General features: G+C 43.0%; 1 pseudogene; it reads right to left on the bottom strand.

The window, feature by feature from the left end:
* Positions 1 to 567: 567 nt before the first annotated feature.
* On the bottom strand, positions 568 to 3316 carry LOC100949599 (annotated as a pseudogene).
* Between the last annotated feature and the right edge of the window lie 24067 nt (positions 3317 to 27383).

Raw genomic sequence — 27383 nt, forward strand, 5'->3', positions numbered from 1 at the left:
TAAGTTGTAGAAGGTAAAATGATCAGATCTGTTTGTGGATATTTTATTCTCATGTCAGTATAAATTCAAATCTGAAAACCCTACTCAGGTACAATAAAAAGTACAATAGAACCAAATAACCCCAAATTGAAAACACCCTAATGTCTATCAACAATAGAATGGATAAATTGTGTGCTATATTTGCACAGTGAAACCCTGCACAATAGTACTGATAATGAATTAATTTCTGCCACATGCAAAGGACATAGATGGATGTTCCAAGCCTAGTATTGAGCAGAAGAAATAACACACCAAAGAGTGCATATTGTATGGTTCCATTTATGATGTTGGACAATTAAGTTCTTGAACTCATGCTAGAAAAAGTGCTACAAACCTCATGATGACTATCACTACGGTCACCCTCAAGGTACTTCCCTTGGCCATCTGATGACTATAGTGATATTCAGTAATGAAGTATGTAGCACTTTTTCTAGAATGAGTTCATAAACTTAATTGTCCAAATTCATACCATGACAGCTTTGATGGCTATTATAGAAAAATAACCCCCAAATTACTTTGAAGGGTTGACTAGGTGTTGATGTTGCTGCACAGCTTCCTAAGGGGAAGATGACTGCAGTGATATTCAGCAATGAGGTATATAGCACTTCTTCTAGGATGAGTTCATGAACTTAATTTCCAGACCTCGTATATAAAGTTTAAAAACAGGCAACACTAATCTATGCCATTAGAAGTCAAAAAGTGATTAACCTTGGGGGAAGAGTAGTGATAAAGAGAGAACCTAAGTAGGGTTTCTTGGCTGCTGGTAATGGTCTCTGTCTTGAACTTGACCTTGGTGCTAGTTTCACAGGTCTGCTCACTTTATGAGCAAGTTCAAGACATAGAGCACTTGTACTTTAAACCAACAACAACCTTTTTAATGACATATAACATACTTGTGGAGAAAAGCCACTTATTGTTTTAAAGTACAATGGGAAATATTTAACCCTCCAGAGATCCAATTGACTTTTGACCACAATGGGATATGGAGAGCCATGAATATGATGTCTATTACAAAGGGCATGTGCCAACAGAAACAGTTCCTCTTCTGGATATTTCTAAGTGATCCCTATTTTATGTTTCTAGATGCACTCAGGTACAATTGATTGATCTGCATCATCACTCTGTATTTCCAAAGTCTAAATATAAAGCACTTTAAATACTTCCTCTAAGGAGAGACAAAAGGGACCAGGATTTGGGGCTGAAGTCGAGGGAGACTCTAGCCTTATCCACAATGATTTAAATCTTCATAAGGAGAACATTTTCAGGTATTTATTGTAAATTTAAAGCTAAACCATAAAAAATGGCACAGCTCTGCTGAGTCATTTATTACAAGATGATGAAAAGTGGTAGATACCATTAAATAAGGATTAAAACACGTGAGACATGTATTATTGTCATGCTAAGTTGATGGCTCTTGTATAGGTATAGTTCTTTTTTTTTTTTTTTTTTTGGTTGGCAATACAGTTGAGGCTTTATTTTGGAAAAAGCCATCAAATTGGTTTTTAGTTGGGGGCATTTATAAGAGGGGGTAACCCAGGTGGTAAACTCCCCACAAGGATGGGCTGAGGGATGGGGCTGAGCCTCAGGTGGGTCTCCTGCTCCATGTGCTCCCTGGCACAGCTGTCTCCCCCCACAGGCTCTGTGGCAGCCGTGTGAGAGGGTAGACTGGAGGGGCCACAGTAGCAGGACATCAGAGGACTCAGACACCAGCTTCCCATCTTGGGTCTCAATCTTCATCACAACCACAGCCCTGCAGCTGGTGTGGCTGAAGGAGGTGGAGCTCCCACCAGACCCAAAGCCAGGCTGGAAGAAGCTCAGGCCATAGCTGAGGCCAAGGGTTGTGAGACACCCGCAGGCCGAGCTCAGGCCACCTGAGTAGCCACTGGTGGTCTTCCTGTGGATACTCACATTGTGCATCCCCGACTCCAGCCGGCTCTCCTCACCCTCCAGCAGCTTGCAGTAGGTGGTGAACTCCACATTCAGGGCCAGCTTGACGTTCATCAGATCCTGGTATTCATCCAGCTGCTGAGCCATGTCCTGCTTGGCCTGATGCAGGGCAGCCTCCAGCTGGGCCAGCTTGGTGTTGCCATCCTTAAGAGCCAGCTCCCCACACTGCTCGGCATCTGTGATGGAGGCCTCCAGGGAAGCCCTCTGGCCTTTGAGAGCTTCGGTCTCATTCTGGAGCTGGTTGATGTTCCAGTTCATGTTGGAGATCTCCGTCTTCATGCGCCATGTGTGGTCCCCATACTTCCCAGCCTGCACCTGCAGCTCCTCGTACTTGGTCTGGTACACACTCTCAGCCTTAGCCCGGCTAATGTTCCGGTTCATGTCGGAGACCTCTGTCTTCATGCACCACAGGTCATCCCCATGCTTCCCAGCCTGTACCTGCAGCTCCTCATATGTGGTCTGGTACACACTCTCAGCCTCAGCCAGGCTGCAGTTGGTGATCTCCTTGTACTGGGCGCGGACCTCAGCAATGATGCTGTCCATGTCCAGGGAGCAATTGTTGTCCATGGACAGGACCACAGACATGTCTGAGATCTGGGACTGCAGCTCACGGATCTCCACTTGATACAGCTGCCTAAGGAAGTTGATTTCATCAGTCAGCCCGTCCAGGTGGGACTCCAGCTCCACCTTGTTCATGTATGCTTCATCCACATCCTTCTTGATGAGGACACATTCATTCTCCATCTCTGTATGCTTGTTGTCCTCCTCATACTTATTCTTGAAGTCCTCCACCAGCCACTGCGTGTTGCCAAGCTCTGGCCCAGTGTGTCCAGCTGTCGCCGAAGGTTGTTGATGTAGCTTTCAAACATGCTGTCCATGTTGCTGCAGGCCGTCTGCTGCTGCTGCAGGAGGTTCCACTTGATCTCCAGCACCTTGTTCTGCTGCTCCAGGAAGTGCACCTTGTTGATGAAGGAGGCAAACTGTTGTTGAGTGTCTTGATCGCCTCCTTCTCCTGGGTGCACATGGCCTAAATGTTGGGGTCCACCTCCAGGTTCAGTGGGCTCAGCAGGCTCTGGCTCACTGTGACAGCTGTGATGTCCCCCATAACTGTGGCCCTGATGTAGCCTCCACCCAGACCCAGGCTGGTGCCCAGGCCACTCCAGAAACTGCTGCTGCCCACCCAAGAGAAGCTCAACAAGCTGATGCGGGCACTGGGCCCACTGCTGTATGAGCGGCTGCTGGAGGCCTGTGGGGCAGAGGTGGACATCTTGTAGGACTTCTGAGTAATTCTGATGGACATAGTGAAGACTGGAGTAGAGGCAGGTGGGCCAAACCAGAGATTCGAGAAGGAGCGAAAATCTGCTTCTAGATCAATATAGTTCTTTCTTGATTGATTTATGTAAAGAAGGCTGATAGTGTTGGGGACAACATGAACATGAGGAAACTGAGGATTTGAGGTCTACAGATAGCCCCCATCAAATAAGCAGTTAGCAGGAAACCATTATCTTCACCCTATTCCAAGCCACCATTATCTCAAGCTTGGATAACCACAATAGTTTATGAGTTAACCAGTTGTTTACCTGGATTTACTATGCTAACTAATAAGTTTTCTGCAATGAAGCTAGAGTGATCTTTTAAGAAAGCTAGGACACCCCTTGACTCTTCAATGGCTTCTCAGTGATCTTAGGGTAAGGACTCAGATTATTAGAGGACTTACTAGGCCACTCATAGTTGGTCCCCACACACGTACCTCTCACACCATGTTTCTCTTTGTTCTCTATGTTTTGGCTGCACTGAGTTTTCAGTCCCTATAACCAGCCTTACCCTCTCCATACACAAGGTCTTGGCATGTGCCATTCTCTTTGAGGCGATGTCCTGAAACTTATTAGTTTGTCATCACATTCTCCTCCTCCAGTCATATACCTGTTGATGAATAGACTTACCCTAGTAAGGAACCCTGTTCTCCTCATTTCCCTTCAGCGTCATTGCAGTTTGAAGCTATATTAGTCTTTTCAAGGAAAAAAAAAATAACCCCAAACTTAAAATAACTTAGCAAGCACTGTCAATTAAGTTAACTTCAACGGCAAATTTTGGAAAACAGGCAGCCAGGCTTTGAAAAATTTTAGAAATCAAAACATCATAATAGTAGAAGACAGTATCGTCTACTGGTTAGAGAACAGGCATTGACTTCAGATTAATCTTGGCTTTGCCAAGTACTTGCTGGTTGTGTGACCTTACACAAGTTACTTCAGATTGCTGAGTTTCCTCTACTGTAAAATGATAGCAGAACCCACTCCAGAGGATGATTGTGAGGATCCAATGACAGGATGTATTTAATCATTTAGCGAAGTGCACAGCACACAGTGAATCTTCAACAAAGTGTGGCTATTCCAATAATAATTACATGACAATGCCTAAAAAGTTGCTTCCATTCACATTGTGAAGACGACAGGGAATAACATGTTCAGGAATGGTAAAAGAAGAAATGAGAGAGAGAGGGAGAGAGAGAGGAAGGGGAGGGGAGGAGAGAGGAGAGGGAGGAGAAGGAAGGAAAGGAGGGAGGGAGGGAGGGAAGGAGAGAGAGAGAGAGACAGAGACAGAAAGAAAGAAAGAAAAGTTCTTATTAAAAGCCAAAAAGATGTCAACAGATTTCACTATTTAAGCAAAGGGACATTCTACTGAGGAAGTGTATGACAGTGGTGAGGCACAAGCTTCTTAGCCCCTGGGATCCTTAGCTTCTTTGTCAATACAAGAGGCCCTGATCCCCACATCACAAGGTGGTTGTATATTAAGCTTAAATGTCGTCATGCTTGCAAACCACTTAGCATGGAACCTGGCGCATATTAATAGTAAGCGCTCAATAAACAGTAGCTGCTGTTACCACCAATATTGCTGCTTATATTCTCCTTCTTGAGCCACAGCCTTTGCAGCCTTTGGTGGCCAGTGCGGGAGGCTGTGATTAGAGCCCCCAGTGCGTCACCTAAACCGGTTCTCAGGCTTCTAAATTCTGTGTCAAGTGAACTTCTGGGCCATTTAAAACACAAAGGCAAAGCGAGGGGGCCCCTGAAGTGCCCGGGATTTTCAAAGGGAACGCTGGCGCCTGAGAGAAGTCGTGATGCCCGGGGTATCCTGGGTGGCTCCGTGTGGAAGCCGCTGCCGCTCGGCCCCAACTCCGGGGGGCACTGCCCGGCCCACCGGCGCTCCTGGCGGGGGCACAGGCCGCTCGGCGAACCCTCGGCCTGGCCCCGGAGGTGCTCCAGGTACCCGAGCCTCGCGGCGTTTTCAAGTGCTGGCTGCGAAGCTTGAAAAGGGCCCGCTGCTGGGCCGGGCGTTTTGTGTTTGCCAAACAAAGCATGAAGGCAGAGTGAGCAAAGGGGGCGGACCGGGCGCGCCACAAAGGCCGGGGGGCGGGCCCGGGCTGGGGAAATACAGTTCAGTGGGCCTGAATTGATAGCTCAGCCCCTGAAGCCCCGGGCTGGGCGATCACAGGGCATGAAGGCCCAGCAAAGAGCACTCTGCTGCATTGATCCAATCCCGAGCAAGCGCGGGGCTGCGGGAGGGGACCCGGGCAAGGACCAGAGCGGGGCTGGCGGGGGTCTGCAGGGGCCGCCGGCCAAAGATTAGGCGCTTTTCTTAGAAATGAAGGAATCTCCCTGCTGGAGCCAGGGCCCTCCGTATGGAGCGTGCCCTCGAACCCGAGGGCCCAGGGTAGGAATGTCTTTCCCTTTTCTGTGGGGAGTGAGCGTGCCGCGGGATCAGCCACTACAAAGATGCTCTCTCTTCCTTTTCTGGATAAGATGCTGGGGAGCGGCTGCACCTTCCGTAGGGCCCTCCGGTGCCCCCGGCATTCTACGGATATGGGGAGGCACAGATGACTGCGGTCCTACACCATGACTCGCGCCTCGCAGACCCAGTACCTACTCAGTGTCTGTCACTATTTATTGGTTGGAGGCAGGGACATCTTGGAGGGATGGTGGGAAGAACACAAGCATAGATGTGTTTCTGTTCCTTAGTTCTTGTCTAACAAATATTTTTGACTGCCTGGCTTTGTCCCATGTGAACATTATTATGGGCTTTTTATTTTTCTCTTTCTACCTTCTTGTGTTTTCTGGATCGTTGGATATGGTCACAAATTATTTATACAATCAGGAAAAATATTGACAGACATTGTTCAAAATAGAACTAAAATAGACTGAAGGGAGAGGCATCAAAGATCGCGAGCCAGTAACGACGATGAGATTTTACACATTACTGGTAACCAACCATTCTCATGTGCATTACTTATCACACTCATCCCTTACTTAAAACTGGACCTGGCACACGGCACTAAATCAATAAATGGCTCACTTTGCTCCTGCATGGTGCCAAGCCTGGTGGAATCCAGTGCCACTGAACAAATGGAGTAGCTGAGAGGCAAAGTGTTGCACATAGGAAAACTGAAATCCGCCAAATGCAAATTTGGGGCTCCTGGCCCAAGGCCCTATAGAATCCTGAAGGGCTTCTTCAAATACAGACTATTCCATTTCACACTTCTGTGTTCATTTCTCCACCATGAGGCCCCAGACTTCCTTTCTGAAGACAAGGTTTTGTTTGTTTTTGTCGTAATGACACACTCGGCATCATTAAGTGTCCGTGAAGAGGAATCTTTTAGTTGCATTAGAAACGTGGTTTGTGACCACTGAGAGCCTTGGGAAACCAATCTCTCCTCGCAGGAAGAAGCAGGCTGCTAATGAAACGGCTTTCTGGGGGTGGAGTTTCTGCATTCTCTTAGGGCCGACTTTAGCATTATTGCCAAGGAAAAGCTTAGGCCACGTCTGAACGACATTGTGATTTGTGAGTATAAACAGTTCAGATCTGAGCAAAGCAGTTCTTACCCAGAAAGAGTTTCCCATCCCTAGCTCCTTTCCTTGATTTGTAAGTTGTAACTGACACAAAATACTTTAAACTCTGCCTTGATTGGAGGTTTCCTGAGGCAATAAGGCCAAGTAATTGAGCCATAGTATACTTTTTGATATTAACTCAGTAGTGTTTAAACCATTTTTTATGAAATCCTTGAAAAAGATTTGCACCATAATGTATTGCAATTTTTTTGTTAGGAAAAAAACGTTTTCTTTATATTGATGTCAATTTTCTTGCTTCAAAGTATTCTTTGTTGGTACTATATTTTTGCTGGGAACATTCATCATAGTAATGACTATCAATCGATTGCTTTATTCTGAAATTTGGTTCTTGCATGTGGTTTTGTGAAATTCTTGAACTTCACGTGAAATATTTTTCTTTAAAATGTGCCATGCAAACCCACACTGATTTTGCCTATCTGTTTTCATGAAAAATTCCTTGACTCTAGTAGGAAAGATGGCATGAATATTTCCTTGCAATATTTTCCCCTCACCTGAAAACCAATGAATGAAATAAGACCTAAGGACTGCATGAGATAATTTACATACTAATTAGGTAGGATGATGTAGTTCAGAGAAAGAGAGGGAGAGAGAACTGCGGGCTTTGGAAGCTAACATGGCTTCACAGCAGCGTGATCGTGAGCAAGTTGCATATCCTCCCTAGGTCTCAGTTCACTCATTAGTCAAAACACTGAGGGCCATTAAAAGGATGAAATGAGATATGTGTGAAAGACATCCAGCACAATTAGTACTCAATAAATGTTCATTTTTTTTCCTATTCACAACAGCCTTCGACTTCCTCCTTTATAAAAAAAGGACCAATTTCCTAGAGTAGCCTAGTAAAAGATACTGATGAAGAGCATGGACTCCAGACTCAGATTGTCTGGGTTCAATTCTCAGACCCATTACTAACTGTGTGATTTGAGGCAATTAAATCTATTTCCTTGCTCCACATTTTCCTCTTGTGTAGAGAGAGTATGAACAGGGATGCTCATAGTATCCATCACCCAGAGTGGCTGTGAGTACTCAGTGAATTAATGCACTCAGCATAGAGCTTCTGATCCTTTTCTGTATGGCTTCCTTTGGTAGCCTGTTGAAACCCATAAACCCCTTCTCAGAATAATAATTTTAAATTTGCAAATATAATAATTGATACATGGGAGCTATTTCAGTTGTTTGCACCTGGAACACAGTCATAGACACTATGTTTTTTAAAGTGGGGAAATGGGCATGGCTGTATTTTAATAAAACTTTATTTATAAAAACAGACAGCTAGTAGGCCATATTTGGCCTATGGGCCACTGTTTGTTGGACCCTGCATTAAAATATAGTTCCTTTCTTTCTTCCTTTCTTTTCTTTTCTTTCTTTCTTTCTTTTCTTTCTTTCTTTTTTTTTTTTTTTTTTTTTTTTTGGTGGAGACAGAGTCTCACTTTATTGCCCTGGGTAGAGTGCCATGGCATAACACAGCTCACAGCAACCTCCAACTCCTGGGCTTAGGCGATTCTCCTGCCTCGGCCTCCCAAGTAGCTGAGACTACAGGTGCCTACCACAATACCTGGCTATTTTTTTTTTGGTTGCAGCTTGGCCAAGGTCAGGTTTGACCCCCAACCTTTGATATATGGGGCTGGTGCCTTACCTACCTAGCCACAGATGCTGCCCTAAAATATAGTTTCTTAAGAAATATCATATTCAACTTAAAGCATTTCAACTTACCATACCTGTCAAGACTTGACACAGGACCTTGCTGGATAGTACTATGTACACCTTTACAAAAACCAGACAATGTTCTACAATTGATAGCTAAGTAAGTTAAATTTTCTTGGCCTGTTACCTACTATAATATCTAGAACTTCCTAGTCTATGAAAACACATAGATAAACATAAATTTGATAATAATGATGATATACTGAGTAATGAGAACCAGTCGCATTTTAATATGTGTGGAAAGTAAATGACGGCTCGGCACCTGTAGCTCAACCGGCTAAGGCGCAAGCCACGTACACCTAAGGTGGCAGGTTCGAATCCCCAGCCCGGACCCGCCAAACAACAATGATGGCTGCAACCAAAAAATAGCCGGGCGTTGTGGCGGGTGCCTGTGGTCCCAGCTACTTGGGAGGCGGAGGCAGGAGACTCGCTTGAGCCCAGGAGTTGGAGGTTGCTGTGAGCTGTAATGCCACGGCACTCTGCCCAGGGGGACAGCTTGAGGCTCTGTCTCAAAAAAAAAGAAAGTAAATGACATGGACGCCACTCATGACAATATGACCTTGAATTTGGAGCTTTCTCCAAAGAGCTGTAGCGACCCTGCAGTTGTCATCTGCTTGGTATACTGTAGGTGTTCAGTATATATTTGTTAGCTGATTGACTCTCCTGCATGTTTCTGATGTGTCTTTAAGGAAGAAGGGAAATATGGAAAATCTTAGTAGTCCCACTGTACAGACAGTATTCTGGTATTTCTAGGGTGGATGAAAGAAAATCAAAACAAGAAGAGATGGTTTGGGGCATATTAGAATGGAAAAGGGAAGGTCTGGGATGATTGCTATTCAGGTAGAAACATCTCAGGGAAACAAATATTATTGAGCAACTGTTAAGTGTCAGGTGCTATGATGAGATAGAGTAGATATCCAAGGGCTTTTGCTCCTTCTACAAGTAAGTTAAGTCATGTATTTATGACATAGAAAGTGGTTGTGTTAAGGAAAGAGAGATGACAACTTAGAACCAGGGATGGTAAACAGTCTAGACAGCTGTGGAAATTGAGTTTCTGGAACTAATATCTCTTGGTATCCTTTGTTTCTAGCCCCAGTGCCATCAATTTCCTTTTTCCTGACTTGGATAGTACCTGCCTTCAACTATATGTGTATATATATCTTTTTGAGCAAAAGTCACCAAAATGTATATGATACATGTGAGAGGGCCCACATCATTAGTGTATGGTCAGTCCCAAAACTGGCTTAGACACAAACACAGCAGACTATAGGTAGCTCCCCAGTGTAAGACTTTAAGCAGAGCTCATTCATGAGTAAAAAGAGAATTCCAAGACTTCAATCCAGGTCCCAACCCGAGAAGCCATCTGTAGCCATAGAAGTCATCACCAGTGGTTCCCACTTCCTCTGCTTACCAGGATGGAATATCCCTACTGCATCTGCCAGGACTGTAGGGCAGAGCCTTACTCTCAGCAGGCTAGAAGCTAAAACCCTGGAAGAATCTTTTTTATAGAAATCATATTATGTGGCTTTTTCAGTTTTATAAATTCTAAATCCTACCTGTTCTGCTTTTTTAAGGTATCAAGCCTGCCTGTACATCACACAGTTGGCACCAAAAAAGGAAATGGGCTAAGGAGTTCATCTCAATCGGGCAGTATTCCTATCTTTGGCTCTGGGCCATGATATGTTTTCTCCATAATAATTTCCATTTCTTCTGACTTCTGGCCTACATTTCTCATGTTCAGTATTATTTCCCAAGCTAAAACCATTGGCTCCTTGCTTGACCACTGTCAATTTCCCTTTCCCTATGGAGATGGGACACAATGAAACTTTTATAGTGCTAGGGTTGTTTGTGAGTATGTTTTGGATATAGCTGCAAAGGATGCCTGAATCAAGTCAATGTACTGAGAGAAGAAGCAAGTGGTAACCCAAAGTCAGCAAACCAAAGAAGGGCAGAAAAATGTGTCATGGAGCTGAGTAGGCCATAAGGAGCAGTTAGTGCAAGCCAGGTACCCCCAGGGAGTGGGGGTACAGTGAAGTCGCAGTAAGCATTAGCCTGTTGAGAGAGTGAGCAGGACAAGCCCCGCTGGATGTCTGAAATGGGCATATTATTCATGGCCAATTTGACCCCTCCTCCAACTGGAGCACAGTACATGGGAGGGCCTGATGTATTTAGAGGGCTAAATGGCAGACAACCACTGTATCAGTCTATGTAGGCTAGTTTAGATTGTGCTAACTGCCCACCATTTTAGTGGCTTTATGTAATACACATTTCTGTTTTACTCATGCTGCACATCTTACATGGGTTGCCATCTAGAAAGAGTCCACTTATCATGCATTATATGCTATGGCCTCATTTGAATCACATCCTTTCTGCTCATAGTCTATTGGCCTGAACCAACTATATGGTCCTGATGTTGTTACTCCATGAGCACTAACTGAGTCAGAGGCAGCATTCAGATAATGTTTATGGCTGTTCCAGGGCCTTGACATTGACAGAGCCCCTCCATGCACAGCACTTTGGCATGCGTGTTCACTCCAGCTCCATGCTTGAGTCTTAGACAGTTAAAATTTCTCATACAACAGCCCATCTGCTGGCCACATATAATGTTACTTTGTGGGACAGCAAACTCTTGAGTTTTAAACAGTCATCTCACAAATAGACCTTGAAAGCTTGCCTATTAGTGAGTTGTGAATGGTTTTATTGACATTTATGGCCTAGGATGATCATATGGCAAAATTGTGCTGCATGGAAGTTGTGGCAATTTATAATGCTCTCCTCCTCCCATGGTCCCCATCCCAGTGAGTAGCACTATCAGGTGCCCAGGTGTGGAAGCAAGCCAGAAATCCCTGCTGCCTTCTCTGCCACCAGTTTCTCCCTGATTCACTGTGTTCCCATGCCAATGGCCTTTCTTCTCTCACTTCTACACTCCAAGCTTATTCTTGTCTCCAAGCCTTTGTATTTGTTGTTCTTGATACCTGGCATACATTTCCCATCAACACCTATCTTTATTTAGCTACCCCCTGCCTTTAAGAACATAGATGAACCACTATGCACAGAATGGTAACCAAAGCATGAGACCATTACCATTGGCTGGCAATGCAAGGTCAATCACTAGAATGCAAGCTCTATGAGAGCATAGATCACTGTGTATCCTTTGGGTTTTAGCAGGGGCTCAATAAATACACACAGACTAGATGAAGTGAGTCATCTATAGTGAGTCAGCTATAGTGAGTCACCTATAGTGAGTCAGCTATAGTGAGTCACCTATAGTGAGTCAGCTATAGCGAGTCACCACGGAAGGCGGTGCAGAGTACCTTTTTTCACTTCCATAGTCTTGGAGGTCATGTGTGATCTGTATTGCATTTCACTGCCAGATGGGGCAGTGTGAGGCTGGGCATGGTTTCATACTTTTTCCCCATGCTTTTTCTTCCTCCTTTGGGTGGAAACGTCAGCCTAAGGAGCAGCTTCTGTGGTTTCTTTTGCTTACATCTGGTCAGCCAATGACTGACCTCAAGTGCCAGTACTCTAGAAATGACAGACTAAAACCCAAATTTTCTATTATTTCTTCTGGGAAATTTCCTTTAAATATAATCACTGTAGGGTCATACACATTGTTTTAAGTATACAACTTCCAATAGATGGAGGTCAATGTCTGCCTCCACCCCTCCCCTTGCCCTCTACCTCCATCCACCAGACTATAAACTACAGAAGGCAGGGATTGCATCTATCTTTGTTCACTACTTTATTCATAGCACCAGACAGTACAGCTGCAGAAGAATCAGTGGGCATTTAACTAATGTTTGTTGGACCAATTAATAAGTCCAGAGGTAGGTTACCCTCTTTCCTGGTTTCTAAGCCATGTAATACAGAGAAGACGAATCACCTTTATTTGACTGTGGCTACCGGTCAACAGCCTCGTGTTTTTGTTAAGGTTGATCAAGCTGTGCTGAAAGAATTTCACTTATCAAGACAAGCTGAGCTCACTTTGGTGATTGCAGAAAGTGTCACTAGGATCTTAGAAGATAAGAATCCCATGTAACTTTCAATATATTAAACGTGATATGCCTCCTCCTATGATAATGATGGTGACAGTAAGAGTAATAATAATAACATGAGCTATCATTTACTGAGTGCTTATTATATGTCAAACACCTTGCTAAGAGCTTTGCATGAATTGCCTCATTTAATCTTAATGACATGAGTTCCTACCTCTCCAGGGCCTCAGTTTCTCCTGCAACTAAGTGAAATGACACAGAGTAGCAGGGTCAGGGAGCTGAGGACACAGTAGCCAAGAACTGCAGCAGGAAGACTATCTGCTTCTCAGGAGCTGCTGACTGATTTCTTTGTGTGGCTTCCAAGGATGAAGGTGAGGCATTGAAAACACATCCTCGTTCTATGCAGTGTTGCCAAAAGGAAAGATGTCCATCTTCCACTTATTATATTGGTCTTGCTTCAAATATAATTCCCATGAGAAAATATTCAATAGAATGAGTTCAGGAACCACCAACTGTACTTTTCCCTCTCCAGGAGGAGATACTTGTATATTGACAGGTGGGTGATTTCTTGACGCCTACGGGCCTAGCTGGCGTATGGTAAGCAGATGATCACCTTGCTTCCCCCCCCTCCTCAGGCTCTTTCCTGAGAGAAAGATGTGCTAGATGTGTCATAGAAACTTCCCTCTTGAACTTACCTGTGTTTGCCCACCTGAGCCTGGGAGGTGTTTACCTTATTGTGAGAGCTGTCATGGTGCGGTACACAAACAGAGCCCTCTTGTCTCCCACTTTCAGCATATGATGAACTCATTTTTGAGGCTCCATCTTTCACTACTTCTCATTTGATTACTGCTCCCTTTGCTTTGCCTCCCCCCCCCCCCAAGCTTTCTCATAATCCTTTTAGGAACCAGGACAAGGTATACAATTCAGTAGCTAGGAAATTGGGATTTAATAAATCTCCCGCACAATCCAGCGTGTCTACAAATAGCTTGTGGGATTAGGCTCCCTAGCTTCATTTGGAACTGGGTGCAGCTGACCTGAATAATGAAAGTTATGAATCCCCTCCGAGCATTGCTTCATTAGAATCCCCTTACAAAAAAAGAAATGGGACTCATCTCATCAGCTCGATTTTATGGCATCTGATTAGACCACTATTTTCTCAGCAGGTCCCTTTTCTTTAAACTGTTGACTATGGATGGCCTGCTGAATAGAATGAACTTTGAACTGCTAAATTGCAGCATTATGGTTATTTAGTGTAATTTATGAAAAACGAGAGAAGCCATGATCACTTACTTCTAGTTGCTAATGATATCTCCATTTATCTGAACAGGTATGGGTTTGGAACATTCCTTCCACTCCCAATAGTCATCCTGGAACACGGCCCAAGTAGAGACCCCCAAAGCAATATTTGGAGGTATAAAGTCTACAGATGGAAAATTCAAAATTAATGGCACCTGTACACGTCTTCATGAATGTCTACCATCTGCAGCCTTTCAGGAAACTATGCATTTTAACTATGTTTTCCTAATAAGTCTCCCTGTTCAATGTTTGACTTACAATCTGATGAATTTGGTGAAAGCCTAAATGGGCCTTCAGTGTCACATACTCCACTAGTGCATCACTATCTCCCTATTTTGAGATATAAAAGAAGGTGCTGAAATTATGTAGCATTGTGATTATTAAAGCAGTACAACATGCCACTCTTTTCTGGTTAGTGGGAAATACACAGTCACAGCCCTGTTACAAATGTGAAAGCTATTCTAAAACAACTGCTGCCCAAATACATGATCTTTCAGAATATTGATTTGTAGAAGCTTCAATTCACCTGTGGCTAAGTGTGGTTCTCTCAAGCATCCGGTAGCTAAGAGACCAGTGTTGTCGTGTGACAGGCAAGGACATACACTGTGGCGTGAGTCAGAGCTAGGGTTGCATACTGGTTCTAACAATTGATAGCCTCGTGACTTAGGGTAAATTTTTACTCTTCTTGAGCCTTGGTCATCCTATTTGGGAAACAGGGATATGAACGCGTACCTCATTGAACCATTTGAAGGGTTAAAGGAGACAGCACTTGTAAAATGCCCAGCATAGCGTCTGATTAACAGTGAGCACTCAACAGATGTTAGGGCAGTTTCCTTCTAGGGGAGCCAAGTTCAGCTTTAGGGCTGGACCTTGCCTTACAGTGGTGCTGGTCATCACAGTAAATCTCAAGAAATACCCCAGACAAAGATAGTTTTATTCAACCCTCATTTTAGAAATTAATATTGCCGTTAGAATATCTAGGGGATGGATGATCAGATGGGTGTGTGACAAACTCAGATATCCTGGAGTCCAAACTAGAAAGGGTTTCCTCTCTGAATGAGGCTAGGGTCAAAACTTTTTGGAGTTCTGATCCACACTGAGACGTTGGACTAGCAACTTTTGTTCAAAGTGACAGTAACACAACCCTGCTCAAATAAATAACATTTCCTTCCACCACAGGCTCATTTGAGAGGAATGACAGAGCCTTTGTGTGGGTTGACCATATAATCCCAGCAATGACATATAATTCAGTTCGTCTTTGCATTTTCTCACTAGCAGCACTGAAAAGTGGTCAACATTGTTTTGCTTTTAGGAAGACACGTGTAACCTGCTCATGCTCATGTCCTGAAAACTGTGACCTCAATAAAAAGGAGAGAGGGATACGTGAAAGAGTGAGCACAGGAGAGGAGGTATCTTACAGTTTATAAACATCTGAATGCTGGTACTCTATCAAAGATTCTGGGGTTCCATCCCTATTTGACCACAGACATGTTCTTTTAACATTCTGCATTTGAAGTTATGTTGGTTACCATTGAAACCAGTCCTGAAGTGACTACTCCAGTTCCAGAACAGCCATTTGGGACAGTTTTACTTTCTCTATGTCCTGTCTATACTCCTAACTCTCCAGGAGTTTCCAAGGAATAAAATCTCTTCCTAAAGCTTTCTGTGCAACAACTAAACTACATTGAGAGTTGAATCTCACAATTGTAATCTAGGTTAGTAGGTCATCATTATTGGTGGGGTCCTCCCTTTCCCCACGCTTGTGTTTGTATTGGGAAGGGAGAGACTTCCACTAGAGCAGCACTGCTGTTTCTCCACATTCTACTTGGCTGGTGGCATGAACCAGAGAACCAGTCATGTCTAGTACAGTCCCTGCTTTCACATCTGCTCCCCTGCCCAGAGAGTAATTTCTACCATGCGTACTAGGCAAGCTCTGCACTAAGGATTCAGCAGTGACCAAGAGGAGACCTAGGTCCTTCTCTCTAGGAACTGACATCACTTATTAAGGAGTCAAACAAGTGAATAAAGAAGGAAATGTCATCAGAAATACAGGATGAAGGAATGCTCTGGGAGCATAGAGGAAGTGCACCTAACCAATCATCACCTGCATTACCAAGAGTCAGGAAGTTTAAATGCAGTAAAGGTTGAGTAAGCACCCACGTGTGCATTGAGAGTCAGAAAGCATATATATTAAGCATGCTGTCTGGATCTGGCCCTGTGCTAGGAGCTAGGGAGAAATGGAAAATAAGACATAGTTCCTGTCCTTGAGGAGTTCCATCTAACAGAGAAAACCTCCAAGTAAATAACGCTTTCAGCGTAGTGCAGAGATGGAGTCATGCACAAAGAGCTATGGGGAAACAGAGGAGGAGGCCCCTAACATAGTTCATCAGAAAAGGCTACCCAGAGGAGATAATTCCTGAGCTGATTCTGACGGGATGAATAGAATTTAGAAGGCTGAAAAAATACAGGGAAGGTCAGTCTAAACAGAGGGATGAGCATGTCAAGAGCATGGAGATGGGCCTGAACATGAAGTGTTGGGGGATGGGGCTTCGGCAATAAGCAGAGATCAAAGAGTAAATGACATTATAGGCCATTCAGAGTAATTGGGAAAAATTGGACTTGATCCTGTATAAAAACAAATTATATGGGAATAATACTAAAGGCAGGGGGAAGCTAGGAGTGTGCTAGGCTATTATGGTGTAAGGGAGAGTGGTTAGGGCCTGAGATAGGTCAGTAAGAGAAGGGACATAGAGCAGAGAGATGCAGAGCTATATGGGAGGTAGACTTGACGGGTGATTGACTATATGGGTAAGGAAGAGGGAGGGATCTATAATTCTCAGTTTTCTGGCTTGTGTCCTGCCAGTATTGGAAACACTGGAGGACTAGGTATTTCCTCAATCGATTACCTCAGTGTTGGACTTGTCAGAGTCGAGGTCTCTCTGGATCATACAAGTATAAGAGTGGCTCCCAAAGATAGAGAGTTCATGAAAGACTTGGTGCTTGTTATTTGTTTTCCTTTTCTGATATAAATTTGATGAGGGAACGTCTAATGTGATATTCCAAATAGATGTAGAGGAGACATCAAGGCAGGCCTGAAATCAAGGATCATAGCACTTCCCCAGATGTAGAGTGAGCGAATGAACTTCATCAGCCCGTCAGACCCACCCAACCTTCCCTGTGTCTCCTGCTTGGTCTTCCAGCTCTTCTAGTACTGAAGATGACTATGTATTTGTGCCAAAAAGTACACTAGGAGGGATATTTAATTGCCAAAATTGTTGCCAGATCTACTTTTCTTTTGATACACAGTGACTCCTGTGGTAAATGGAAAAAGAATAAACACAAACACAAAAGAAAAATTGCAGGCCCACATTCTACTTAAATGATTTTTGAAGGAAGGCAGAGGGAAGTGTTCATTTTGCTCTTACTTGTATCACTTTTTAAAATAACAACTTCATAGGAACAAAATTACAAGAGGGACTTCATCTAACAACTGCAATCAGTGTAACCCAATTCTTTGTACCCTCAATGAATCCCAAACAATAAAAATAAATAAATAAAATAACAACTTGATTGATACATGATTCGCATACCATGCAATCTAATCACGCCTTAGATAGTGTAGCTGTGAGTGCGAGCACAGTCACCCTGGGATAACAATGGTTTCAGCATGGTTATCTTTGCCTCTTTCTCTGATATCTCTGTTAAGCTGCCTGCCTCCTTCCATTAAGCTACACTAATTTCTGGCTGATTGATCAATTTTTTTCCCAATAATTTTTAGGGCATTAATTGCTGCACAGTTTGCTCCAACAATACTCAGGCAGAGGTAGCTTTATGAGGCAATTCTTTGAGGTTTGTTCTCATCCCAGGAGCACACTTCTAAGTTAGGTCTTTCCCTGGTTCTCTCTGGTACAGAAGGTGGCCTTTGCTTATACTTGTTGTTCTAATGGAGCTACCAGCCTCTTCTTAATTGCTCACCATCAAAATCTCCATCATTTTTCAAAGCATTCTTAGGCTTGAAATTTCACATACTTTTGACAACAAAGTCACTTCCTTTGGGGAGAACCTTAGAGCTTTCTGTTCTTACAGACTAATTCCCCTAGGCAAAATCTCTGGGCCACTGCTTTGAGTGTTGATCTTCTTGGGTTGGTATGGGAACCTCTGATCTGCTTGGGTTGCTTCACCTGGTGTGGAACCTCTGCTCTACAAGCTATCTGGGGTGAGAGTGATGGGGACCCCCAAATTCTTGACCTGTCACAACTGGGGTAGAAACAAACCTAGTCCATACCCAAGGCTGGGTAGAAGGGGAAAGCTCCCTGCCTCTCAGATGCACTCATCAGGAATTTAGCCTCTATTACTTAGAGTTGGAGAGAATGAGAAATGCTGGTAGCCATTTCTTGCATGCCAGATACCATGCTTCTCCTTCGGGAACTGAGGGGAGATGAGTCCTATCTTCTTGGCCATACCCACCCAGAGTAGATCTTCTATCAAGCTGAAGTAGTGGAGAGAACAGGAAAGAGTGGATCATGACTAAAATGCCAAAGACTCTTGTTCTTTGTTCTTGCTGAGATTAAGTAAGTTTTCTTGAATAACTGTTTCTTCATTTACTTGTATGCTGCTAAGACAATTTTTAGAGACTTTAAATGGTTGATTTTTTTTTTGAGACAGTCTCACTTTGTCACCCTCAGTAGAATGCTGTGGCATCACCGTTCACAGCAACCTCCAGCTCTTGGTCTTAGGTGATTCTCTTGCCTCAGCCTCCCAAGTAGCTGGGTCTACAGGCACCAGCCACAATGCCCGGCTATTTTTTTGTTGCAGTTTGGCCGGGGCCAGGTTTAGAACCCGCCACCCTCGGTATATGGGGCCAGTACCCTACTCACTGAGCCACAGGCACTGCCCCAAATGGTTGATTTAAAAAAAAAATAATTTTCACCAACTAAGATGGTTTCTTTGGGGAGTATGTCTGCAGGGCTATTCACACTGCTGCTCCAGAAGTGAAATTCTTTATGATTTCTTAACACATTACTTGTGTTTATGTAAACAAGCTATTGATTTCCGAAGTTCATAAAGAGAGTGAGTAAGGAAATAAAATCATAAAAACATCTTGTTCTTGAGTTGGAAAAGAAAAGAAAGGAAGAGAATAACAGAGAAAGTTTACAGGCTACAAAGCTTTTCACAGTTACCACAGAATGCAAAGCGGGGTCTCACAGATAACCAGGTTCCAGCCTTCATGATCTCCTTTATGCACAGAGGCATGAAGAATAAGTGAATTCTAAAGTAATTTGGAATAATTTTGCACATTTAAAACTATAATCCTTCCCAGAAATACTACCAATGTAATTTCCACAGATGTAGTAAAATCAATCAAGTCCAATCACTTGATTGGGCAGGACACTTGTGGTCCATTCTGAATTCACTTGTGCCTGAAGAGAGAGACAGTCAGGTAGAAGAAAAAGTGTGATCTTGTTACTTCTTGACTCATGATTATGTTCAAGTTATGTTATCTATTTGTTGTCTGCATCAGTTGAAAGACATTACACAAAAATCCTTAAGAGTATTATATGGGAAATAAGCCCTTTAAAGCTAGGGTAAGTTTCACTTTCTCAAATTGAGCTTATCTTGTGAAGATGGTATACTTCTCCCTCTGGGGGAGAAAAAAGGAAAGCTGTTTCCTTGACAAACTGACTTTAACTGTATGAAAACGTTCAACATAGCAAGGAACATAATAATCATACTTTTAATAGAAGTTCAGCTTAAGATGTGTGTTTTGGAAAACTCAGTCAAAAGGCAACATTGAATGGGTTAGTGATGATCTGTGCAGACTCAAGCCTGTCTGCCTGGGTTCAGATCCTGGCTGTTCCACTTACTACTTGTGAGAGCTTGAGCAAATCACAATACCTCTCCACACCCAAATGCAATGGAGCTAACACCTTATGGGTTGTTGTGAGGCTTCAGTGAATTAAAATAATATAAAGGTGCATGAGCAGTGCCCAACGCAGCATGAATACCTGTAAGTGGGAGTGATGAAGATGATGGCAGTTTGGAGATTTCTCCTTGTTGAGAGTTCTTATCCTGCCTCAAATGAATCCTTTTGGTTTTCCTAAAAATTGGGTTTTTTTCCTCAAAGAGGCATTACAGAAGGACAGTGGAGAAGGTGTCTCCAGTTTAAAGTCATTGATCATCAAGATGGTCAATGTGAGAAAAGGCAAACCCGTTGTTCTGGGCATCAAGTCTCTGGAAATGTTGAAACTGACAGCATGTCTGATTAAGTGATGACATTCAAGACATTTAGCCAAGGGTGATGCTCCAGGATGAAATTAAGAGGGAAATGACAAATAAACTATGGCAACTAATCAATACATAGCCCAGTACGAAGCTAACAGTCTATTTCAAGAATAGGAGCTGGCCTCTGCAGAGCCCACCTTCTTATGGTCAAAATTGAGTTTTGTTATAATTGTGTGGAGAATTGCAGAGATTAGTCCCCCGAAATCATTGGCATTGCACTATGAATATTTCTTTTCCTCTGTGTCCCTTAAGAGTTAGAAAATTATATACGTAGGTTGATATGTATTGAATTTATATACAGTTGTTGTTGGAATAATCCTATTTTGATAGAGCAGTGTAACGAGATTCATTTGAAATTACACTGAAACTTTAAAATAGGGGCAGAGAAACAGAAAGATATTGTCAAGGCTATATGTAGATTCCAGATGAAACATAAAAGTAGAAATGTATGCCTTTTATCTTCTGATTTGAATACCTTACAATAATTGTTACTTTAATTCTGACATGCTTCTTAGGGCCAACACCTTAGCCTGGTCTCTCCTCTTATAACCATTAACATTCTATTTGGCATAAAGTGTCCACATTTCCATCTTTTATATTAAAACTAGTTTAGTGATGTCAGTAAATCTCCAGAGAGGATTAAAATCTGTGAGTTACCCAGAAGGGGTGATTGTAGGTCTGGACATTAGCCCCGTCAACAAGTACTTGTAAGGGAAAGATTAGGGAGCTTTGAGAGCAGTACTGGAGGGCTGAGACATTAGCTCAGGGGCTGCCAAACCCTGAAGCAAATGTGGCCTATTGCATGATTTTTGTAAGTAAAGTTTTATTGAAACACAGCCATGCACATTCATTACATATTTTCCTAATTCCTTTCAAGCTACCATGCCAGTGTTGAGTAGTTGCAAAAAAGACCGTATGTCCCATAAAGTCTAAATTATTTGTTGTCTAGCCCTTTATAGAAAAAGTTTGCCAACCCCTATACTAGATGGCTGTCTGTAATTTAAATTGTTCCAATACATTTAAAGTTTCTAGGCAAGAAGGGCGCAGTGGCTCATGCCAGTAATGGTAAAATGCTAGAAGACCAAAATGGGCAGATTGCCTGAGTTTAGGAGTTTGAGACCAGCCAGAGTAAGAGCGAGATGCCATCTCAACTAAAAATAGAAAAATTATCTGGGTATTGTGGTGGGCGCCTATAGTCTCAGCTATTCAGGAGACTGAGGTAAGAGGATGAGTTGAGCCCAAGAGTTTGAGATTGCTGTGAGCTAGGATGATGCCATGGCGCTCGACTCAGGGCAACATTGTGAGATTCTGTTTCAAAAAAAAAAAGTTTCTAGGCAGGAATCTAAAATACACCCAGCTATATTTGCCACTTTGATTTGTTTGCTTATAGTCAATTCCAAGCGGATCTAGCATAAATTAAGGAATAGGCATTTCTCGAACCCAGCCTCCCCCTACCTAGAATTTCTACCCACAACCCATCCTCCATCTGCTTTTCTGCCTATATCCTAGTCAGTCTTCAGGATCCTACCCAAGGCAAGCTGTCCTATTGAAGCTTTCCTATTGAAGCTTTCCCTCACCCTGGACCCCAAGCCGAAGCATTCTTTCCTTCAGTTTCCAAAGCATGTGGTAAAGAACTCTACCACAGCTGGCTCACGTGGAATCACTCAGTCCCATCTACTCCACTGTGAATGCTGCAGGGGCAGCAGATGTCATATATATGGCCATAGCCCAGCCCTATGAGATGCAGTCATTTGGTAAATGTAGGTTCATCTTTTCCCCGTAGTTAGCACCTTGTCCGTACCTGGCATCCCTCATCACTTGCCTCCTGGCTTCTTCTCTTCCCCTCTACAGTCTGCACTGAGAGTGAACTTCCCACAGGGTGGATTGGGTCATGGTGCTTCTGTGCTCAAAACCCCACACTGGCTTATACTCTGAATCCAACCAAAGGCCTATCATGGCCTGCAGGACCTAATTCCTCACCTGTCTCTTACCGCCCTCTACCTCTTACTGCTCTTTCCCAAGCAAATTGCACTTCAGGGACACTAGCCTCCTTGCAGTTCCTCACATGCCAAGTGTGCTCCTACCTCAGGGTCTTGGCACTGGCTGTTCCATCTTCCTGGAACTCTCTTCCCCAGATAGCTACATAAGTGGTCCTTTAATTCATTCAGCTCATTGTTGCAATATTACCTCCTCAAAGAGATCCTCATTCTTTGCAGGAGCAAAATATCCCCATTTGTCACTCTCTGTCCTCTTAAATTTATATTGGTTACTAGCACTTATTATTTCCTAAGAAATGCTTTTGTTCACCTGCTTCCCTCACCAGGATACAGACCTCATCTATGAGGCTAGGAACAGTCTTGTTTACTGCTCTCTCTCTCTCTCTTTCTCTCTGTCCACTGTTTGAAACAGGGCCTGGCATCTAGTAGATGCCCAACCACCATCTGTGGAATACAAATGAGTGGAAGCCTGTTGATTCTGGTGCCAGTACCACACAGTTTTCAACATTTTGGTGTCATAATGTTTGCTAATATTCCTTTTTAATGAATGGGAAAATCTAATAAGGGAAGGTATGGTTGTAAAAGCAGACAGATCTTGACTCCAATTCTGGCTCTGCCAGGCCATGGTATCATGACCTCGATCAAGTTACTTGACCTCTGCAGGCCTTAATTTCCTTCAAATTAATGAGATTATTATACCTATAGCACATGGTTGTTATAAAGGATAAATGAGACAATATACACACTGTGAAATTTTTTTTTTACACACAGCTTATAAAATAGTATAAATGTTGCAATCCCACTTTTGTAAATATGTATTTGTGTTTGTAAAAATGTCTGCATGAGTGTAGTCCAAAATGTTGACAGCAGTCATGGGTGGTGGGCTTAGGTGTAATTTTTATTGCCTTCTTTATACGTCTGTGATTTTTGTTTGTTTTCGTCTTTACAACAAAGTACATTGCTTGGATCACTAGAGGGAAAAAGCCACTTTCATTTAAAAAAATAAAATGAAAGTAAGATCTCTCCACACCATGTTAGTCATTTACTGTGGTACTCAGAATCTTGATGAGTGCAATGGCCAGGAAAGGAGGGCAATGACTGGGAGAATGGAGTTAGAGTGGAACTAAGTTACTATCTTCTCTAGATCATTCTCTTTGCTTAGAATAGTTGGTAAGAGGGGCAGTAAGCCTCAGGTTCCTTATAAGTATGTATACCTCAAAGTGGTGTGGAGAGGACCAAATGAGAGTATGTACTACAGCCCATAGAGTGCATGGTGGGTAAGGCGTACCTCTGGAACACGTAGCTTGCATTCAGATCCTAAGTCCCTTATTACTAACTGATGGCTTTATACTTTCTGATCCTCTGTTCCCTCATCTCTAAAATAAGGGGAATAATTTGAATTTGGTAAATTCACTGAGGACTAAGGGTCAAATAGTCTGGCGAAATCCAGCAGATACTAGGGTCCCCTTATTAGCCCAGATTCCTACTTTGCACCCAGTTCCTGTGCCCCATCTTTTAGGATGAAAAATAAAGGGGGAGGAGAGAAACAATCTTTTCTAATTCCAGCCACATTTTCCTGGGCCTTGTTTAAGCACTAGGAAGCCAGGAAGGAGAGTTAAGGAAGGTAGGGATGAGTCAGCACCAATTCTCTTTACGGAGCTAGAACAAGTGTGGGAGAGAAGCCATGGCCCCACCTGCCCCCTGCCACTCAAACAGCCACTGTATGATAAGAAGCAATTGGCTGCCTAGCAGAGAGTGGAAAATAAAGATGGCAAGGCCAAGATTTCCAACATGAACCAGCTAGGCAGCAGTGGCAGGACAGCAACAATGAAGAACCCTAATGTTTTGCACAGCCTTGTGATCATCTGACCCCCAGAGCTTGCTGGGGGCTAGAACTGTGTCCCCCCAAGCCCTATCCTTTAGCCCTATGGAAACTTGGAACTGCCCATTAAGAGGAAGTGGATTTTTTTTATTAACCAAAAAATATAAAAGATGCAGATGTGGGAAGATTGCTATGTTCCTCTTTTGTGGTATTCAGTGTTTTCAGTCATGCTAAAGAGGTCATCAGGGAGAGAGTGGGAATCTCCCACCCCCTTTCTTTATTCCATTAACAGAATATTGCAGCGTGCTGGGCTCCAGACATGTGGAGATAAACAGACCACATGCTCTTCCTCGGAGGAGCAGTCAAGTGGTGAAGTGGGGTATGTGCTAGGCAATTAAAATGTGCTGTAGTCAGGGTATACCCCAGAAGGTACACTGAAGGTACCTATCAGGGTATCAGTAGATCTCCTTTCTACTGGAGCCACAAGCTGTTTCCTAAAGGACAACAAAGAGTGCCCAGGGCCAGCAATAGGTGGCCAGCAAATGACATCTGGGCAATGATAACCTGACCATGTCTAAATGCCAAGAGGGACATAGTGAAATGCAAGGCAGCATGCCAACTGAGTGTACTTTTCAAAGTCTAGGAAAGTTAAGTTTAATCTTTTTAATTTGGGGGATGCAAAGCCCTACTTACGCCTCTGTCTACATCTGGCCTCAGTCTCTCTTTACAACCTCATTGCCATTATCGGCCCCCATTCTCTCACACCCATTCTACTCAACAACCACTTCACTAAACACACTCTGAATTTTCCTGCATTTGTGCCTTTGCAAGGACAGTTGATCAGTCAGAGTCCTCTTTGCTACTCTGTGTCTGCCAAACTCCAATTAACCAACTAAGGTCAAGTTCCTCCTTCAATAAATCTGACTCCTGGGGCATATACACCATGTCTACCAACATGTCACCAGAAAGAATTAATCTTTCATTCCATTTTACATCCAGGACGTTTAGCACATCTAGTAAGAACCTGATACAACCTTCCTACTATAACCAAATGGTTAAGAACATAAGTTTTGGCATCAGAAGAACAGACTTATGAGCACTTGCCACTTGGGTGACCTTGAATAAATCTACCAACCTTTTGAGCCCTCAGTTTTACAATCTGTATAATGGGAACAAGAATAGTATCTGCTGGATCTTATATGCTTGATGCAAATAGTTTTGAAAGATCACTGTAGTAACAAAAATATAAAACCCAATAGAAAATTAGGCAAAAGACTTGAACAGACATAAGAGCTCTGGATGAAACTCCTGAATATAACATAATATTAAAAAAGAGTACATTCTATAGGCCACCACTTACATAAAACTCAAACAGTGGTAAAACTAATGGACAGTCATGGTAATGGTAGCCTTTAGGAATGAGGGGTAGTTACTGAGAGGATATGAAGAAAGGTTCTGGCATCAAGAATATTTTATCTATTCTATCTCTTGATCATGAATGTGTTACTTTGTAACCATTTATTCATCCTAAGATAGATGAATACATTTATAGATGTTACATTTCAATAAATACTATTTTCAATTCCACAAAAAAATAGTATCTGCTTACTAGAGTTATTTTTAGAATTCTATGACATAATGCATCTAAAACATAGTGTCTGGCACACAGTAAGCAGTCAATAGGTTTTATCTGTTTTTGTAATATGACCCTATAATCCCCAGTTTAAATTGTGAGCTACTAGAGTCAAGGACTATTGTTAATTTTTGTACTGCTTCTCTTTTCAGTTACTCCAAAAAGATGTATTATAATTTCTTGAATCATTGCCTTGAAGATAGTGGAACGATTTTGGGGTGCTCCAAAGTACTGGTTGCAGATCAATGATGTACTATAACTCTAAGAGCATAAGACCCATACAATGCTCACATTTACCAAACAGCCTCCTGAGTTGAGAAAATTCCTGGGGGTTGCACTAAGATGAGTGTATGTTTGAAAGGTTTTTTTCTTAAGGCCTCATTGGACTAGTGGAAAACTTGGGGTATGCTATGGTCTGAATGTTGGCATCCCACTCAGATTTGTATGTTGAAATCCTGACTCCCAAGGTGCCAGTATTAGGAAGTGGGGCCTTTGTGAGGTCATGAGGTCATGAGGGTGAAGCCCTCACGAATGGGATTAGTAAAAACCACTTACAAGCTCTTTGATTTTGCCCAAATCACACACTCTCAGAGATCATTTCATATCTAAGCCACAGGATTATTTTGAGGATCAAATGAGAATTTTTTAAAAAGATTATTTATTTGTACCTTGCATCATTCCAAAAAGGATTTGTGGCAGCTAACAGAGATATATCACTGTCAACAGGAGAAAAACCAAAGACCAATGAGAAAGCCCAGATAGAGATAAAACAAACGTAAGGAAGCAAGAAGACATCAGAGCTAAGAACAGTACTCCAGAAGTGCATTAATGTACATAGTTACCATCCAATTAAAAAAAAAAAAAGAACAGTACTCACTGTCTATGAGGGCAGTCCAAGTCTATTCGAAATAGTGTCCCTAGCAACAATACATGACAGTGGCTGTCACCTCCCCTTTTTTTTCCTCCACCCCATACAGACCCACTCAGAGACTCAGCTGGTGTTTAAAATAACGCTCCTCACCAAAATCACTTTCTTGGCAGGAAAGTGGGGCCACCACTGCTTTTCTGAGCCCACCCCCTCCACTCAGTGTTTCCCTGGGCTACTCCCAGCAGATCTCAGTGGCTTTTCTCCTTTCCCATCTCTGCTAGGTGTTCCTTTAAAATCTACTCATGGGCACTTCACATGACCATTCCAGGGAATGATGGGCTCATAACCTGTCTGAGTCTATTCATGCTGCTACAACAAAATATTAACACCACAATAGGCTAGGTGTTTTATAAGCAACAGAAATTTATTTCTCACAGTTTTGGAGGCTAGGAAGTCCAAGATCAATGTGCCAGCAGATTTGCTATCTGGTGAGGGCCTGCTTCCTAATTCATAGACAGACATCATCCCTATCTAAACTCACATGGCAGGAGCAAGGGATCTATCTTGGTCCTCTTTTGTAAGGATACTAATCCCATTCATGAAGGCTTCACCCTCATGACCTCATGACCTCACAAAAGGCCCCACTTCCTAATATTGGCATCTTGGGAATTAGGATTTCAACATACAAATCTGAGTGGGTTGCCAACATTCAGACCACAGCATACCCCAGGTTTTCCACTAGTTCAATGAGGCCTGAAGAAAAACCCCTTTCAAACATATACTCATCTTAGCTGCACATCCACAGTGCATTTTTCCACCAATAAACAACCTGTGGAGCCCTCACTGCATACCAGTCGCTGTGCGAGGGGCTGGGTGTTGAGAATTCACTTGGTGCCTAGCAC

This window comes from Otolemur garnettii, unplaced genomic scaffold, assembly GCF_000181295.1.
Source record: "Otolemur garnettii isolate 467f Iridium unplaced genomic scaffold, OtoGar3 scaffold00117, whole genome shotgun sequence".
NCBI lineage: Eukaryota > Metazoa > Chordata > Mammalia > Primates > Galagidae > Otolemur > Otolemur garnettii.